The following is a 9383-nucleotide window of genomic DNA, read 5'->3' on the forward strand; positions in this document are numbered from 1 at the left end:
TTACTTATTTAGTTAATTTGATTCATGTTGCATGGGGATAAATCATGATGATGTGGAAGATGAATGGATGGCTTTGGGAAATGAGCTAGGGAAGGTAGCAGATGATCAAGTAGGTAAAAAGACAAGGTCTAGTAGAAATCTTCACATAACACAGTAGATATTGTATTTCATTGACGAAATGAGAAAACAAAAATGCAGCACATGCAGTAGGTGAAATGGACAAAGACATAAAAGAAAATGAGATTGACAGAAAGTGCAAAATGGCTAAGCAGGAATGAGTAGAGGACAATTGCAAGGCTGTAAAAGCGTGCATGACTAAGGGAAAGATAGATATTGTCTGTGCAACTGTATGAATATCAAGAGTTCAGATGGCAGGCCAGTACTAAACAGAGAAGATGAAGATGAAAGGTAGAGGGAATATGTAGGGAGTCTATATAAGGGAAACAAATTTGAGGACAATATTACAGAAAGAGGAGAATAAGTAGGGGAAAATGAGATGGGAGATATATGATACTCTGACAGGGCACCTAAACATAAGACAAAACAAGGATCCTGGAGCAGATAAGAATTATTGAGATCCTTGGAAGAACCAGCCATGACAAAATTATTCCATCTGATGTGTAAGATATGTGGGACAGGCGAAATACTCTTAGATGTTAAGAAAAGTGTAATCATTTGAATTCCAAAGAAGGAAGATGCTGACAGGAGTGAATAATAACTCGTGGTTGCTGGCAGGAATTTGTTACACAAGAATGGAGAAACTGGTGCCGGCTGACATTATGGAAGATCATTTTGGGTTCCAGAGAAATGTACGAACATGTCTGGCAATACTGACCCTTTGGTGTACCTCAGAAGAGAAATTTAAGAAAAGTAAATCTATGTGTATGGTATCTGTAGATTTAGGGAAAGCTTTCGACGGTGTTACCTAGAGTACACTTTCTGAAATTCTTAAGGTATTAGGGGCAAAATACAAGGAGTAAAAGATTATCTAGAACTTGTACAGAAAATAGATTTCATTTGTAAGAGTCAAATGAAATGAAAGGATACTGTAGTTGAGAAGGGAGTAAGATAAGCTTGTAACCTATCTCCAGCTTTATTCAATATTTTCATTGAGTAAATTGTGAAGGAAACAAAGAAATTGGGAAATGGAGTTAAAGTTCAGGGAGAAGAAATAGAAATTTTAGTTTCTCCGATGAAAATGTAATTCTGTTAAAGATGACAGAGGACCTTAAGATGGGTGTGTGGAATGTGTGTGTTGAAAAGAGGGTACAAGATGAACATCAACTAAAGTACGATGAGGGTAAAAGAATGTACTCTAATTATGGCAAATTATGCTGAGAGAATTATGTTAGGAAATGAGACACTCAGAGTAGTAGAAGAGTTTTGATGTTTGGGCAGAAAAATAACTGATAATGACTGAAGTAGAGTGGATAGGAAATACAGGCCAGTAAGCAGGTTCAAATGGTTCTGGGCTGCAGTAGTTATGCAGAGATGAAGAGGCTTGCACAGAAAGATTAATGGGAGAGTTGCATCAAACCAATCTTGAGACTGAAGACCACAACCACAACAATAGCAACAGAATACTATGTTTCATAAAATATTTTCAATTTCTGCAATTACAATGCTTGCTTTGCATTGTCGATGATTATTCTGTGTACTACAGGTTAATTATGAACTAGTTCTTTCCACGCCAATGAAGTTATATCTGTCAGTAGATGGGATTGTACTAGGCATAGCCTTCACCTCAACAGGGCAGGAACTTTAAACTGGCTGGGCCAATAGAAGAAACCTAACAGAGATAGGCAATGTCACAAATGACAAAGTTAGTTACAAGTATCAGAGGAAAACCTGTTTTAGGGTAGGGAGGACAGAAAGAAATAAAGCTTTAAGAGAGGATAGGATTGAAATAGATCTTCATTTTGAGAATTTTCTCTCCACATCCCCCTCCTTCTTCTTACTCTTCCTCTTCCTCCTATTCATTGCATTTTCATGTTTCGCTAAGAGGTCGGCATTATTATACTGGACTTAGCAGTTTTAGGGACAGTTGATGGTTAGATCCCCTTCCTGATGCCATATCAGCACAAACAGTTGTTTATTAAAATTTGTAGCATTCAGCAGTATTGTTTTCTCCAAATGCAGTGTGAAATACTGGCTATCTTTATGGTATCAAAATATTTAAGAACTAAAAAGTAAAATTAATAAACTACTTATCTGCATTGATATGAAGAATTGGACCTTATGTGGAATCAATAATTTGCCAGCAGAAGAGTTGAAGAGTTTGGAAAACGGGGGAAGGAAGGAACTAACTAGTCTACACCTGTAATGAGATATACAACAAAGGGGAGTGGTCTAATAACTTTTTTTGCGATGGTGATGATACCAAGTGAGACGAGAGAAATGCTGAAACATGTGAAAAGCATAGGGCTATTGGTCTAATTTCTCATGCAACAAAAGTATTGCTCAGATTACTGAACAGAAGGCTATATACTAAGTTGGACAGATGGATTGGGGAGGAACAATTCAGATTAAGGCTTAGATGGAAAAAGAGGAGTATGTGTTGGTGGGAAGATAATAAAATGTATAACATTTGCTGGTGACATGGTATTATTGGCAGAAAGTGAAGAAACTGCAAATAGAATGCTAAAAGATTTGAGTGAAGCTTGTGTGGAGCATGAGGCGAGAATCAATATTGCAAAAACAAATAATATAGTGATCAACACAGAAAGGAGATTGCAAATATTAAGATAAGACAAATTATTACTAGCCAAGTAAGAGCAATTACATATCTTGGAAGTACAATCACTGAGGACCTGAGAAGCCACCAGGAGGTGAAAATTCGCATTGCAATTGTGAAGGAGACATTCACTAGAAAGAGGAGATTGTTAGTGGCAAACTAGATAAAGGTGCCAGGAAAAGGCTTGGCAAGTGTTTTGCCTTGAATGCGGCACTCTGTGGAGCAGAAACATGTACATAGATGAGAAGACGAAAAAAAAGCTCGAGCATTCGAGATGTGGATATGGAGGAGAATGGAGAAGATAAGCTGGATGGAAAGAGTGAGTAGGAAAATAGTGTTGGAAAGGGTTGGTGAGAGTAGAAGAGTGCTGCAAGTTTTAAGAGAAAGGAAGAAAAACTGGATGAGACATTGAGAAGGGAGTGCTTGATAACAGATACTTTGGAAGGTGTGGTTTGTGGGAGGAGGTTGAAGAAGAGCAGGAGGAAACATAAGATATAGACGGCATATAAAGAGAAGTGAAAATTACCTGGATCTGAAATGTACCGGGTGATAAAAAAGTCAGTATAAATTTTAAAACTGAATAAATCACGGAATAATGTAGATAGAGAGATACAAATTGACACACATGCTTGGAATGACATGGGGTTTTATTATAACCAAAAAAATACAAAAGTTCAAAAAATGTCAGAGAGATGGCACTTCATCTGATCAGAATAGCAATAATTAGCATAACAAAGTAAGACAAAGCAAAGATGATGATGTTTACAGGAAATTCTCAATATGTCCACCATCATTCCTCAAAAATAGCTGTAGTCAAGGAATAATGTTGTGAACAGCACTGTAAAGCATGTCCTGAGTTACGGTGAGGCATTGGCATCGGATGTTGTCTTTCAGCATCCCTAGAGATGTCGGTCGATCACGATACACTTGTGACTTCAGTTAACCCCAAAGCCAATAATCACACGGACTGAGGTCTGGGGACCTGAAAGGTCAAGCATGACGAAAGTGGCGGCTGAGCACATGATCATCGCCAGACGACGCACGCAAGAGATCTTTCACGCGTCTAGCAATATACTTTATTGAACTTTCGTATTTTTTTTATTCTAATAAAACCCCATGTCATTCCAAGCATGTGTGTCAATTTGTACCTCTCTATCTACATTATTCTGTGGTTTATTCAGTTTTCAAATTTATACTGACTTTTTGATCACTCAGTATGTTGAAAGGCAGGAAGAGCATTGAGTTGCCATGTGAAAACCTGCCTTTGGGCAGAGCAGATGATGATGATGATGTCTGCTTCAATGAATTAGTCATTAAACCCAGTTTATATAACCTGCCCCCCTATTAATATCATGTGACTACTGATGTAAGCTGTTAAGTGTTATAGGATTGAGGTTACCATCTCATTTTTGTAAAACAGTAATGGAGAAAGGAGTAACTGTGACATTCATCATGAGTGGTCATAAATTTAAGAACCTTGACATTCACATATTTTGCCTAGAGCTGCATATGGAAGCATGTGTGAAAGAAGTGGAGTTCCATAATAAATCCTTCGCAATAGCAAGTGTATGTTGAGCACTGGCAAGTACTTTAAATCTGTTCATGAATCACCTTATGCTCTGTTGGACTATTTAATAGCAAAAAATGAAGATGATTTTTATGTAGATTTTTACTGAAAATTTTTCCTAGGAGAATTAATTATAGTCAGCAACATTATCATTCAACTTAACTGTTACTCTGAACTTCCCAACTAGGGTACCTAATTGGTCAAAAACAGCCATTAATACCATCATTACAGAGAGGTCTAATGAACAAAATTATATTGTGACCTAATTGTCAATGGCCTCTTACCCCGTGATGTGCCGTTCCTTTTGTTCCATGTTAATACTGATCAAGATATAAAATCTAATAAATATGAATTCAGGAGAGTAGTCAGGAAGCTAAAAGTTGATTAATCTAGGAATCTCCTCCAAAACAAGATAGGGAGTGACGTATAAAGTGCTTATGGCATGAATGAAAGAACAAGAATTTCATTAATAAAGTGTATACCTTATTTGAAAACAGTTTTGAAATTAGTAATACAGACATCAAAACAAATACATTATGAGAAAAAGATTGGCACATCCTATAGCAACATTAAGACAATTGGAGTACAGTGAAGGAGAAGACTGGCAGAACCAGAGAGGAGGAGGAGCAGATAGCATTAAGAATAAATGATATGTGGTTAACAGATTAATGCTGTGTTGCAATACTTTTTAACAAGCATTTCATAAGTGTTACTGAAAAGATGGATTGTCAGGTTCAGTATATGCTGTCATGGAATGTCTCAGACATGTCATTACAAATAATTCTGTAATATGAATAGACCCTCTCTCCACCATCAGAAGTATTGTCCACCATTAAATTTTTGGAATAAAAAAGTCTAGTGAATGTGCTAAAATACCAACAAAGGTAATCTGAGAGTGTGATCCTGAGTTTAGTAACATGTTATTTGTGTAACAAGCCATTTATCAATGGAACATTTCCTGTGTGGTTGAAATATGCAGAAGTTAAGCCACTGTTTTAGAAAGGAAATGAAGAAACACCATCAGATTTCTGTCCAGTTTCAATTTTTCCAGAATTTTAGAAAAGGCTTTTTAAGTATCTGGTAACAAATAATATGTTGTCAAAGCCACAGTTCAGATTTCTAAAGGGTTTCAATATTGACTATCTACACATACAGCAAGAATGTAATTCATTTGACAATAAATTAAAAGCCACTGGTATATTTCGTGATCTGTCAGAGGCAGTTGACTGATAAATCACTATATCCTTTTAAGTAAAGTGGAATATTGGAATGCTGCAAAACGGTTAAAAGCTTATATCTCTGAAAGGAAACAGAGTGTGTCTATAGGAAACAGACATGTATTGAATATCAGGCATATCTGACTGGGAACTACCATATTGACCCAATAATAAGCCCTCAACACAAATAATCTGCCTCCTCTCCCAACTAAATTTTGAAGAATAAATTTAAAAAATATATTTTTTTGTGGAAATAAACAGTACTCTGGTTGAGAAGAGAAATCTTACCAGAAATTTACTCGTAGTTACGTGTAAGGCATAGATATGCACCATAAACATTTGTTCTCACATATGGGACAATATATTGGTGCTTCACATACCGGTAGCATATTTTGTATTATTCTGTGTCATCACTATAAGTACTGGTACTCATTTCTTCACTCTAACTCTCTCATCATTTTCTTCATTCTCTTCCTACAATATGCCACATTATCCTCACTGCCACCCAGTGCATTCAGTATCCAGCATTTTTTGAACCTCTTGATGATGGACTCTGATAATATGGCCGACCATGAAGCAAGAATCCACTTGCATAGAAGGGTTACTGATGGCTTCTTAATCTTACCAGTTTTTTGGTCTTCTTCCAAGGACCAATCTGAATACATTTTCCATAGATTGTCCTTGAACGGACTGTTTATGGCCACATTCAGCAGCTAGGCGTCCTTTCAAAGCATCCAAAACTAACATAGCTCTCTGAGAAAGTGGTTCCGAGGTCTGTTATTCCAAACAGTAGAGAGCCAGTCAACAACCTGTTGCATTGTCATACAGTCCTCTTCCTGGCAGCAAATCACTAACTTCTTAAGAAAGTTTGCTGTGCTTGCAGTGTTCCTCTTCATAATGATTTAAGGAGATAACTTTTCCCCATTGGCCATAACAGCTGATATCACAATTACTCCCAGTCCCTCTTAATGGGATATTTTTTGTCCCTTTCATGTATTCTGTCGTGTTCCTCAGCATGTCAGAAAATACTGGCATTTTTTGTCAGCATTGCCAGCTTGATAAAAAGGGACTGTGAGACATTTTGGCAACTTGATGACACATTACTGGAAATTAACCAGTATCTACATCTACATCCATACTCCGCAAGCCACCTGACGGTGTGTGGTGGAGGGTACCTTCAGTACCTCTATCGGTTCTCCCTTCTATTCCAGTCTCGTACTGTTCATGGAAAGAAGGATTGTCAGTATGCCTCTGTGTGGGCTCTAATCTCTCTGATTTTATCCTCATGGTCTCTTCACGAGATATACGTAGGAGGGAGCAATATATTGCTTGACTCCTCGGTGAAGGTATGTTCTCGAAACTTCAACAAAAGCCCGTATCGAGCTTCTGAGCGTCTCTCCTGCAGAGTCTTCCACTGGAGTTTATCTATCATCTCCGTAACGCTTTCGCGATTACTAAATGATACTGTAACGAAGCGCGCTGCTCTCCGTTGGATCTTCTCTATCTCTTCTATCAACCCTCTCTGGTACGGATCCCACACTGCTGAGCATTATTCAAGCAGTGGGCGAACAAGCGTACTGTAACCTACTTCCTTTGTTTTTGGATTGCATTTCCTTAGGATTCTTCCAATGAATCTCAGTCTGGCATCTGCTTTACCACCAATCAACTTTATATGATCATTCCATTTTAAATCACTCCTAATGTTTACTCCCAGATAATTTATGGAATTAACTGCTTCCAGTTGCTGACCTGCTATTTGTAGCTAAATGATAAGGGATCTATCTTTCTATGTATTCGCAGCACATTACACTTGTCTACATTGAGATTCAGTTGCCATTCCCTGCACCATGCGTCAATTTGCTGCAGATCCTGCTGCATTTCAGTACAATTTTTCATTGTTACAACCTCTCGATATACCACAGCATCATCCGCAAAAAGCCTCAGTGAACTTCCGATGTCATCTACAAGGTCATTTATGTATATTGTGAATAGCAACAGCCCCACGACACTCCCCTGTGGCACACCTGAAATCACTCTTACTTCGGAAGACTTCTCTCCATTGAGAATGACATGCTGTGTTCTGTTATCTAGGAACTCTTCAATCCAATCACACAATTGGTCTGATAGTCCATGTGCTCTTACTTTTTTCATTAAACGACTGTGGGGAACTGTATCGAATGCCTTGCGGAAGTCAAGAAACACGGCATCTACCTGGGAACCTGTGTCTATGGCCCTCTGAGTCTCGTGGACGAATAGGGCGAGCTGGGTTTCACACGATCGTCTTTTTCGAAACCCATGCTGATTCCTACAGAGTAGATTTCTAGTCTCCAGAAAAGTCATTATACTCGAACATAATATGTGTTTCAAAATTCTACAACTGATAGACATTAAGAGATACAGGTCTATAGTTCTGCACATCTGTTCGACGTCCCTTCTTGAAAATGGGGATGACCTGTGCCCTTTTCCAATCCTTTGGAACGCTACGCTCTTCTAGAGACCTACGGTACACCACTGCAAGAAGGGGGGCAAGTTCCTTCGCGTACTCTGTGTAAAATCGAACTGGTATCCCATCAGGTCCAGCGGCCTTTCCTCTTTTGAGCAATTTTAATTGTTTCTCTATCCCTCTGTCGTCTATTTCGATATCTACCATTTTGTCATCTGTGCGACAATCTAGAGAAGGAACTACAGTGCAGTCTTCCTCTGTGAAACAGCTTAGGAAAAAGACATTTGGTATTTCGGCCTTTAGTCTGTCAACCTCTGTTTCAGCACCGTTTTGGTCACAGAGCGTCTGGACATTTTGTTTTGATCCACCTACCACTTTGACATAAGACCAAAATTTCTTAGGATTTTCTGCCAAGTCAGTACATAGAACTTTACTTTCTCGTCGAATTCTGTTGGTATTTTCTGTGCTAGTACAGTACTTCATTGGAGAGCAGAGCCATTTCTCTGCAGAAACCAAGCTTGTGGCACATTTATAACTTGCAATTTCTAAGGCCTTCAGTTGGGCTATTTCTCATGAGATAGGTACCCCATCTTTCTTTTTATTTTGCATGTAGGAAAGAACTTCTTTAAGTTCCAAATATTTGCCACATTTCAGTCCCCTGAAAGATTTTCTTGTTGAAACTCCCTTCTCTCATTTTTCTTCTGAAGCATTGCAATGTCTTATGTTAGATTTGTGCAGTCCATGCTTTCTTCCAACGCCTCTGTTGGTTGTGGTTTTGGCACAATAGCACGGGATTCCTTGGCTTGATGATGCTTTTAGGTCTGAACAGTCACTCACTTTGGCATAGATCAGCTTTCTTAACAGTGTTCATCTGAAACTGAATTATAAGCTAATGAAGCAATATTGACAGACTTGCATGATGTTAACGTCCATTAAATACTGCTGAAAGTTCACATTGTTTCTTAGTAAAATAACTTGCCACCAATTTTGGTTACAGATGTTGGTTGTATTGTTGCAAATGCTCTCTTCTCTCTCTCTCTCTCTCTCTCTCTCTCTCTCTCTCTCTCTCTCTCTCACACACACACACACACACACACACACACACACACACACTCTTTCTTTTTTTTCGGGCCAGTACAGTAATTACAATTGACCCCTCCCAAGGTTCTGTCTTAGCGCTCTTACTTTAACTTGTCTACAACAGTAACAATACCAGATGCCAAGTTTGTTTTATTTGCAGATGATATAAACATTGCTGTAAATAGCACAACAGGTGTGGTCTTAGAAAGATTGGCTAATAAAATTTTCATGGACATTAACAAACAGTTCCTTGTCAATTCTTTGTCATTAAACGTTGAAAAAACACACTATATGGAGGTTAGAACTTGTGAGAACTCTTCCCTGTTACATGCCTAAAATATC

This window comes from Schistocerca piceifrons, chromosome 2 (genome assembly GCF_021461385.2).
Source record: "Schistocerca piceifrons isolate TAMUIC-IGC-003096 chromosome 2, iqSchPice1.1, whole genome shotgun sequence".
Lineage (NCBI taxonomy): Eukaryota > Metazoa > Arthropoda > Insecta > Orthoptera > Acrididae > Schistocerca > Schistocerca piceifrons.